The sequence below is a fragment of the Euwallacea fornicatus genome, chromosome 2 (assembly GCF_040115645.1).
Source record: "Euwallacea fornicatus isolate EFF26 chromosome 2, ASM4011564v1, whole genome shotgun sequence".
In the NCBI taxonomy this organism is placed as follows: Eukaryota; Metazoa; Arthropoda; class Insecta; order Coleoptera; family Curculionidae; genus Euwallacea; species Euwallacea fornicatus.
Genome location: NC_089542.1, coordinates 2,766,928 through 2,778,052, shown reverse-complemented (window position 1 = coordinate 2,778,052; position 11,125 = coordinate 2,766,928). Strand labels below are relative to the sequence as shown.

At 34.1% G+C, this 11,125-nt stretch overlaps 1 pseudogene; it reads right to left on the bottom strand.

Annotated features, from left to right (window-relative positions):
* Nucleotides 1–3,042: 3,042 nt before the first annotated feature.
* Nucleotides 3,043–9,916, bottom strand: LOC136348706 (lysosomal acid glucosylceramidase-like; annotated as a pseudogene).
* Between the last annotated feature and the right edge of the window lie 1,209 nt (nt 9,917–11,125).

Sequence of the window (11,125 nt, the reverse complement as noted above, 5' to 3'; positions counted from 1 at the left end):
CGGTATATGTAAGTTTTCCCTCATCTTTATTCTATTTACATACTTTTCATTATGGAAATCAAAGATTCGTTAGAAGTAGGATAATTACGAAAAAATCCAAACTCATCCCGTATCCTATTATTGGTATAAATGAAATAATTAAACTTTATAAAATCACAAACGTTCCAAGAGATTTCAAAAGGCAATCAAAATGAAGGTGCCCGTCGGCAAATATAGTCATGCAGAATGTAAAATTTGTATGTGTTTCCTGACGGTCAATTTATTAGATATAAATATTGATATAAAGGTGACACTAATCTCTTAGGTCCTCAGACCGACATCTGTCGAAATCAATCTAATCAATATGAACGTGCAGAAAATTCTCAAGCAAGAAAAGGATTATTGGAAAAATATTTTATCGAGATATAGAAAAGACTCTAAAACGAAAAACGATAGCTAAATTAATTGAACAGATTGATAGAATTTCATGTTCCACATCTTCAACTTCACATAACGCATAAAATTCTAGTAGTTCTAAATTGTAGAGCGTTGTTTTGTTGGATAACCCACATATGTTATCTAGTAAAACCAATTTCTAAATTATTAGTATAAAAATTTTATTAGCTACTTAACGGCAACTTGAATGAATGAATTATTGGCTCAATTATAGAAGTAATTATAAATATTGACAATATGGGCATTTATAGATACAGATCTTCCACCGTCAATCTGAGAAAATCTCTCGCTGCGGTAACCCTCATTAGAATTTTGTCGCGTTTGTTCCCTATTTATTCCGGCTCCATTATTATTGTTTTTGGTACCTTCGTTTCTATCATCAATATTCGAAACTAACTGACGGCTTATCGTTACGGTAATTTCCTGCGACTCCTCATGTGCTTCTAAGCCAGGTTCACTCGCCTGTTCCTTCACTAACAAAGAAGGCTTATTATTATCATTCTCAACCCAACTTAACTCGCAAACTTCCAGTTCAGAATCCACATCTATCACTTCAGGAGTCACTTCTTGTTCCATAATGGTCGCTAATTTAGCATCTATATTACTTTCAAACACCCCTTCCTCCTCCCCCACCTGCCTCAAACCTCGCGCAACAGGAGTTAACATATTGCTGCGCCTCAGTCTACTTTTGTAGCATACAGGATGTGGTTCCAGAAATCTCACTTTCTTCGTCGAATTCTCCTTTCCAACCAAAGTAGAATTGATTTTTTCGTTGTTTTCGATGGGCTGGGCAAAAATCTGGTAATTCTTCGGTAATGTGGTGATGTGTTTGGAACGATGGTCATTTGGGTTCGTCAGTGAACGATCTCTATGTTCCCCTTGACTCCTCATATCGAGTCTATCAAGAACGACTGCGAGGGAGCGTCTTAAGGTATCGGTTTTGGCGGAACAACTACGAAGTCTCATTTTACGACTGCTCATTCCGCACGAAATTCGATTTTGAACTTTGACGTGGAGCGTCCAAAATTGAGATGTGACACTAATTATCATGTTTGGTGAGTTAATTATATCTACTGACAGGCGGCATCGTGTGTGACGTCACACAGCTGTATGTATTATACATCTACATGTGTACGTCGTTATTATTCACATCGGATAATTAGAGTATTTGTTATTTGTAAATATTGAAAATATGCTAATTTTCTGCATAGTGTCTTTTTAAGTTGATCTATTTCATATGAATTTACTTTTTGACGGAGATGGACATAAGAGTTTTAGTGAGTACACGCGAAAAACAATTAGGCGATTGATAAGTGCGAGGGAGACAGACGACCGTTTCTCCTTCCTTTGTGAACGATCGACTAACGTCGTTGGCTAGCAAGCAGTACACGTTAGTCTAAGGAGGAATGTAGTTCTATGCTATTTGAAAGCACGTAAATTACGCTCATACATGCAAATTTAAATGCGGTCTTCCAAAATGAATTCCAGGATAAATTTCAACGTACTTTGTCTCTACAAAGAGCAGAAAGGATGTTTTCGAAAGCGCATCAATTGAAAAACAAGACCTTTTTGTACCTGTCTCCCTCCAACTTATCAATCGCCCAATTACCTCTCGCTTGCACTCATTAACACTCTACATGCATAGTAGCAAAAAAGGTACTGCATTTCTATTTATTAATGTGCATTCTCATAAAACTTGCAATATCGAATCGATGGCATAGATTGAAGGTTGAACTTTTATAACAAAAAATGTTTTTAATTAATACAAAAGAAACTTGTATATTATGTCGGGTTAAGTCAATGTCCTAGATATTGAGGAGAGAATGAAAAAGTGGAAAAATGAGATAAAATCACAATATGCTGCTTTTAAAAAATTCGTGATAACCTTCAAGAACACAATGCGCCTCGACATGAACAAAATGCAAAATCAAGACTTTACATCAATTTAAAACGGGACAAATTCAGACAGGACCGTTGATAACGAGAAGGAAATGAAAAGAGCGAAAAAACTAGGGAAAGCCCATTCATCATAGGTACTGATGTATGACTGAAGTAGATCGGAAAAAATCGAGTAAATTTTACGATCCAAATTTCAGTTGGGATTAATTCAGGGTCGCAGAAATTCAGAAGGGAATGAAAAAAGCAAATAATTTGAAAGAACATTTAATTATGTTACCATTCACATATTCGTGAAATCTTTCACGATTTCTATCTCTCATTTCTGTCACTTTGTCATATAAATCAGGGGTACATAAATGAATTTGCTGCTGTGTGCTGTAAGGAAATATTTCCGAATTTTTTTTTGGATACATTTGAGGTTTGAAAACATGTAATCAGCGGTATAGGAAATAAGCGGAACAAAAAAGTTGTGAACGGAAAATGAAATAAAGTGTTATTAGGGGTATTTGTGTGAATGATATTCATTTTAATAACCTATAATTCATTCCTGATAATTGCATAGTTCGAATGTGGGGCAAAATAATTATCCCATATCCGAATTATGCCATTAAATTTACTCTTCACGTACTGTTCATTATATTCTTACATAAAGTTTTTATAATTTTTCTCCTTTTATTCATTGTTGTTTCGGTTTTTCCACTTTTTCATGAGCACTGATTCCAAACGTTTTCTCATTCCATACATATTTAAGCTACTTTACACCCCCTGTCCACTTCCATTTTCTCTAAGAACATGTAACCTTTGTCAAAACACTTGGTGTTAATTTGCGAGGCATTCAAGCAGTATTGGCTCCAGAAATAGATTTCCCCCAACACTTCCCCAGAATTCCAATAACCAACGCCTGGAAGCGAAATCACGAATCCGCAACATTTTGGACTTGGCAATGCAGAACCCTTTGTCGCAAAACAGCCTTGTTCCATCTGACCCATATCAAGCAACTTGTTGAAAATGAAATTGCATGCAACTATGCGCAATTATGCTCGAGTTTATTAAAACCTGAATTTCGCATTATGCACGCAATTTAGAAACAAATTACAACGCTGAAGTCAACATACATATATCTTGAAAAGAGTGAAAGCAGAGGAAATTTCGAAATGTTGTTTCTTGGATTAGAGTGGAACAGATCCGGCAACTCCCTCTAAACGTCTGATGACATTGAGGAACGATATGAAAATGCAAATACGCCCTGCTTGTTGTTTTAATTTAACTGAATTGTCGGGGTTCTATAAATCCGGTTTAGCTTGTGGAAGTGATTTGTGGTGGGCCCAATTATAGAGCAAACAATAGTGCATTTATCGCCTTTTTAATGGACGTTAAGCTTTAGTTCGTTCAAATACAAGAGGGGCTGCAAATGTAGCATTAGCATCTCAAAGTGCATGATACAAAAAAGCAGTGACATGGGATACCTTTGAACGTTTACTATTTCATTCAGACTTGCGGTGTAAGTATAGCAACGTGTTAATTGAAGGCCCTTTTATTGTGAAATCCTGGGTGTCTCTTAGAATATCGAATGTAATACTGATATGAATAGCTGACCTGAAAATAAATTATATGGTATGGGGAATACTTAAGAAAGCAATTTTTAAATATTAGTAAGTATCTAATACAATTTAATCTAAAGTCAAAATTATTAAGTGTAAGAATCTTGCCTATTTGCCCATTCTATTGTGGCATATCATCATATGTTAAACAGTTTTAAATTTAGAAAAATATGAGATAAGTATTTGTATATGTAATCGGTCTCATTATCTTTAAATTTGTCTTTACTCCTGTCAGAATTTTTTTGACTGTAAAAATAAATTCGATATTTATAAGACAAACATTTTAGCTGCCAAATAACTCACTGAATAGCGTTGCTTAAATGTGGGAAAATTTGTCAAAATTTAAAAGGACTTGTATGTATCATGAATCTGAAAAGTATTTAAATTTGGCTTGCTATGTACGACGCTGAGTTATTGTAAGTACCCAATCTCACTTATTCCATAATATCACTGCAATTTTTTCATTAGGGCGTAAGAAAGCCACAGTTCTCAGAGTTGTCAATGAACTCTCAATGGCAGTCCTAACACGCCCAGGAACAATGAATTTGGAAAAGTGTTCTAATACGTAGAACATGAGCTGCTTGTAGAATTTTTCGGCATCTCCGTCGACTATTATGGGCGTATATGTCTCATTCTCCACCCAGTTTGGACCCCCGATTTCACTTAGGGCCATGTTCCAGTAGACCCATCCGACGAAATCATAATTTAAGTTCTGGAGTTGAAAATAACTGAAATTCCTGTATGAGGATTCATTTACCGTTAAAAAATGAAGTAATGTGATAGTTGCTGTGAAAATAAAAAATAAATTAAGGGAACTTTTAATTTCATACAGATGAACTTTGGTCCTCAAATAATAAATTTTCAAGGGTCAATTATAGAATGCGAAACGTGTCTCAGGAAACTTTTCCATAATTCAAGGAAACTACTGCTCTCGACCTAAGGATTTCTCTTGTTTGACATAGCTAAAATTTCAAATTCCGGGGGGAAAAGTTTAATATTTATTCTGCAGTATTTTCGTACCGACTTGTTAACTTTTCGGGGTCAGTGATTTTATTCGGCGATCCAGACAAACATTATTATCTGGAAAGGGAAAAGTGGCGAGGTGCACCAGGTTATGCGCGAGGTAATACCAGTTCCATATAAAATGTAAAATATTCCACTATGTAAACATAAAAATTAAGGAAATATTCTCTTCAAAAATGTATTTTAGACCTAGTTTTCACCAAGGAGGAGTGCATTAAAGATATGAAACTTGGAGGAGGGAAGGGAAGAACGTCAATCTGGAGTTTATGCACTCCATCCTGATTTTAATTGAATTGTGTAACTTTCATCTAAATTAATAAACCTGATTAGTTGCATACTAAAGTGTAGCGGAAACTTGAAACTTTAATTAAAATGTCTATAACGTGGAACTTTGCTGTTTTCAGAGCAACGAAATTTCATATAGTCCCTATTGTCTTTTCAAGAGCTTTATGTCAAGTGTTAGAGCTCGAATTTCTTTTTTTGTTTTTGACCTTTATGTTAATGATATGAGAAAAACTTCGTGCCGAAGTGAATGCAGATGCATCTGAGTCACATCAGGAAGAGTGAATTATTATCTTATTTTTACGTGTTTTTGGTAATTCTGCATTCTAAATACGAACGGTAAACAAGTGAGAAGTTTGCCAAATAATAAAATTCGAACATCAAAAACACAAGAAGTTTTGAGAGCGTTTGTGGGGTAGACATTCAGGCTGTGAACACAAGGATAGATAAAACTGCAATTCAATAACATTTGGAATTCAATAAAAGAAGACTTTTTAGTTTTCTCCAATTTGAAACGAATAAATTTCTCAATCAAATCTATAAAAATTCCTTGCAAAAATGAAGGAAACATGAGTAAGACCATTTTTAAAACTAGAGAGTAGCCAAATGCTTAAAAAAGTGCAAATATGAATTTATTCATATTCCAATTTCACAATCGATAAGAGATTATTATTTCTCTATTATTTTTCCACGAAGAGCAGAGAAAAATATTTTTTTAGGTGATCAATAACGTGAAACTCCGGAAAATTAGAGATTCTCTGTGAAGTAACTTTCATAAGACTACAATGTAGAAACGCTTTTAGAGCGAGGTACTAGAGTACTTGCGAAAGGCTCTCTGCTACTTCATTCACAGTACTTTTCCTAACACTCCGATCTCTCCCTGAATCTTATCTGAACCTGAACTATCCACATTTATTCAGTATTCTAACTTTCATTAAAAACCTTGAAAATACAGTTTGTGAACCTGAATTTTACGATTTTTTTGTGCTAGTTTTTTAATAATTCTTCAGAAATTTTAGCAATTTTCTAAGAGCTCAAAATCCGAATATTTGCTCGGAGATACGAGAAACTACTAGGTATTCAATGAAACAAAAATAATGTCAATATAGCGACTGTTATAATATCATCTATGTAATCCTCAGCTCTGACCCAATTAGCCATATCCACAGTTATTTCCGAATTAGTCAAGGAAGTTGCATAAAAGTAATATTTTATTGCAAGTTTCGAAAAGTGATGAATTTTAAATTACCTATTCAAGCTTCAGTTGAAAGTCTGAAAAGGCCCTTTTTGATGCTTGATCCCATTAAGTGGTATCGATCTGTCATGAAAAAGTTGGTGTACCAATGCAAGCCGATTCCATCAATATAGTTCATCGCATCTTGATCATCCAAAATAATCTGAAATTAGTCGAAGATAAGTTTGGTGGAACTTTAAAGTTCTTCTTTTTTAGTATAAGTAGCAATCAACTTACATATTTTGTAATCGGTAGGAAGAGCAACTGGTCATTATGCGTGATAATTTTCAGAGCAGAATAAGATGAATTTCTAATTGTAGGACCCAAGGAATTGGTAATTCATTTCTGCTAAAATATATTTAGAACACGTCTTAGAATAATAATAGTAGTTAGTTAAACCTAGTTACATACTAAAGATGCATGATATATATATATATGTATCATAAGTCATGGGGCCATATTTTCGCCATATGTCTACAGCAGTATATAAAGCAGCATTACTGAAAATCTCGTGTAACTCTGGTGTACAAGTGGGCTAATGCCTAATTTATGAGATCTGAGGTCTAAGATAGTTTTCACGGCACACCTGAAATTCATAAGATAATTCTGGTGTTAACTTCTGTTACCATTAAAGCCACAATTCTGCAGATTCTGTATCAAATATCTTACCATTTAAAAAAAATGAAAAACCATTACTTGGAACTTTTGACATTAGATACCCGTTAATATGCTCATTTTGTGTGGCGATACCCCAAAAATTCAATATTATTCTCTTTGTAAGCATTCAGAGATTTGAGATAATAATTTGCCCATAAATTGTAATAGTTTTCGATTAGAAAGCTGAGGCCAATGAATCTGTGCAAACAAATGTGAATATCAGCGTATGTATTAGCGTATTAGGGTATGTTGACAAAAGCAAAATTGTATTAAACCTATTGAGAGTAGATGCAGATGCTATCAGCCTCGATGGCAATGTAGACACATCACATCACCCCCTCCTAATAACGAAGGGCCTGCACGTAAATTTCCGTAGTGGTCTATTCAAATCATGCATGAACCTTTAACTCTCTTTTCATCGCCAACCCCCAATCCATCTTCCGCATTTCTATTTTTAGTAGAATTACATTATTACTTAACTGTGTTCCTAGAGTCAATCTCAGAATTTCTGTTTGCATTTTCGATAAGTTTATTATTTCAAATAAATAGCAAAAAATATTATATTATAAGAGGTCAAAATTACAGATAATATGCGCATTTTTTGTTCCTTAATTAAGCCCTGACCTTAATATCTACTTTACGGATCTTCCTTGAACTCATCAATAAAACACTTTAACTCGCTATAAAAGCTCTATAACTGCTAATGCTTTGTCAGATTTGAAAAGCGATAAATATCTATTTGTAGGGTTGCACCTTTTGCCTATGCCACGTAAATTTTCATAGATGCATCGACGTGTTGAACTGAAGAAATCTTTTTAATGCTTTAACTAACATATCTTTAATTTTAGAGCATCTACCAAATAGCTACGATATTCCAGATTATGTAAACACATTATTTCAAGATTTGCAGCAATGCTATATTGCACTTAAACTTCGAAAATAATTTGTGACCTGTTCAACTTGCAACATAATTTTCTGTTATAAATTAGTTAATTTTTGTCTAGAAGTTGCCCACTGAACTACAAAAAAATTTCTTAGGAATGTTAGATGAAATTGACGGAAATAAAAAATCCAAGTAAATCAATGGATAGGTTTATATAAACTATGTTAATCAATGGAGAGCTACATAAAACGATCTCTGAAATCCTGGATATACTTAGATTCTCGATATGACTGTAAAAAGTGTACTTTGCGTTCATAAAGCGACCCATTCTAGTTCTAATACAATAACGAAGAAAAATTATCATCCTCTTAAGATTAAAGAAGTACCACGCGTGTTTTCTATGGAATTAACAATCACTCAATCTTGACTGACCAAAAAAATTTATCTTGATAAGTGATGAGGTTTTACCCGACTAATCCATTTATGGCGTCAGTTGCAAGATCGCTCGAATAAAACTTTCCGTTACGTGGTTCCTACATAAACTGTTTTTTTTTCTTTTTGATTTACTATTATTTCCTATATCTCTTCCAAATGAAAACTGTTTTGCTGCTATCCGTCACAACTTACTCTGATGAAGAGTGAGTACTTTCCCTTCCGCTGTGTGCCACTTTCAACCTGATTGAATGTTAAATGATTCACGAAAGAGCAACAAATTTTCTTCCACTTTTCATACTACTTGATGCATTTTCTGTGGAATATAGTCAAAAAAAGGAAAGGCTCTAGATCATATCTCATCACCGATATATTTTCTTAAAATTTCCTTTAACTCTTTAGGTCAAGAAATTTACAATAATGTAAGGGACTCGGAGGACTGGGCTTGTTCAGGTAATTTGATATATTTCTTTTTTTTATGAATTTACAATAATTGGGAAAGGGTATTATTTGATTGAAAAATCTAAAAATAACAATTAGAAATTTAAATGAGGTTAAAGTTTTACGAAACGTTTAGATAAAAGTGAACTTGAAATCTTTGCAAAACTTCCAAGCAATTTGGGTCAAATCTATAAACTATTAGGAAATTTAGTCAAAGCGGTAAAGCTTGAATATTGAGCTAAAAATAGTATTCAAATCCATAAAATTTATTCAAAATTGAAAATGGTATTCAATAACAATACGAAAATCAATAACATACCTGCTTAATATAACCTTCATATAGCAAATATGGACTTGTTTCATTTCATCCACGCAGGAGCAGACCGAGCTGAAGCTATAAGTTTGAAGTTATCAGCACCTCCTCTTAGCTCCTAGCTTTTTGCACAAACAGAATCTGCATATAAAATTTTCTAAGTACCTTACCATAAAAAATAAATTCTAATTACTCAATACCTTATAAATAAAATCTTCCTTTTGCAAAGGGCAAGATTCTAGATTATCATCTTCGACATCACAATACGTATATGTCCTCATTGAAAAATCTGTCCCCCCAAAGGGAATCCTCCCCACAGAATATTCTACCCCATCCTCACCAAAATAACTCTGCATCAAGATCTCCTGAGTATTTGCAAAAAGTCTGAGAATATTTATTCCAGTAGCATTAGTGAAATCGTCCCCGAAGCCCAGAATGATCTGATAAGTGATGGAGATATTCTCTATCTTGACAGTGTCATTCGCAGATATCATTAAGTCTACCTTCAATGGCCCAAAATCCCAGTTTTTCTTTGCTAGGGGTATAAAGTTGGTATTGACCAGGTTGTAAGCTAATAACTTTGGCAATTAAGACTCAATAAGAGGAGGTGCAAACACAGACGCTTTCGGAGTTGATGGCTAGAACACTACAGGGGTTTTACTAAAGACTGAGAGACTCACCAGGAGTGTTTTCATGTGAATAAGGATCATGTTTTTGAGTTTATTGCATGAAATAATAATTAAACTATCGAATTTATGTTTGTATTAAATGCTTTATCTGATTTTTAGTTAACGAGATTGTTAATGTTTTTTAGAGAGCCTCGGTTTTTTAACAAGATGCACGTTCGTATTATGTTTACTTTTAAATAATGAGTGAATGACTATCTAAAAATAAATATCTCGAAAACACATTTAAATGCAGATATCAGCGACTAATAAGCATTTTTTCGTTGGTTAGTACAATTTTGCATCGGACCGAGAAACTTCGTAACAAAAGATCCAATTGCTCGGTATTTTTATACCAAAGGGTGTTTATTTATATTCAAATAAAGGTCCTCTATACACAAAAGCACGATTGTATTTACCATTTTGTGTGAAAGAGAGGTTTCGCGACCGAAATAGCCATAACAATAAAATTTTGCAAATAAGGGAAAGTGCTGCATACACATACGTGGAGTAGGTTATTTAAGTTTTGTGATATGGGGGAAATAGCTTCACGAAGTACCCATATTACTTTCGTTACTCATCACCTACTTAATTTTGAATATTTCTACACGAAGTTGTTTGAATAATTTGGGTGAATAATGTGATAACGAACTCGTATGAATACAGATGCAGTAATACCAAATATTGTAATGAAGTGAAGACCTGAAAAGCAAATGGATGAAAACACGTAGAAGTCACGGTATAACAATACCGAAGGTAACATATTGTTGCGGTATGTTGGCTCCAGAGAAATCATCGACAGGTGGAAAGAAACAGACTCAAATCTTATTGACAATTAACGACTTCCATGGATTTTTGTGGGAAGCTACAAAAATCATCTCATTTGTGGGTTAGCGAGTAAGTTTTTTTCCATGATTAATGAAGGTGTCTGCGAATCAGCATTTTACCGGAACTAAACCTCCAAAAATAATTAGTAGATTTGTTTGTATCCCGAAATTACTTCCTGGAATACGTATTTTCTCCCCATTTAGCCAAGTCTGGATCTATCACCGAGAGTGCCGTAGTTCGTTCTTAGTCTCGCGTCCCTGGAGGGAACGGCTTTGCAGAAATACCTAATGTTTACATAAAATGGCAAAGGAGAAATAAAAGTTTTTTTCCACTCGTTGGTATGATATTTTCGTTTATTTTTCACACTATTATTTATTTATTTTTTTAATTTGTCGTTGCGTTTTCGAATCATTACTTGCTTCCAACGACTTC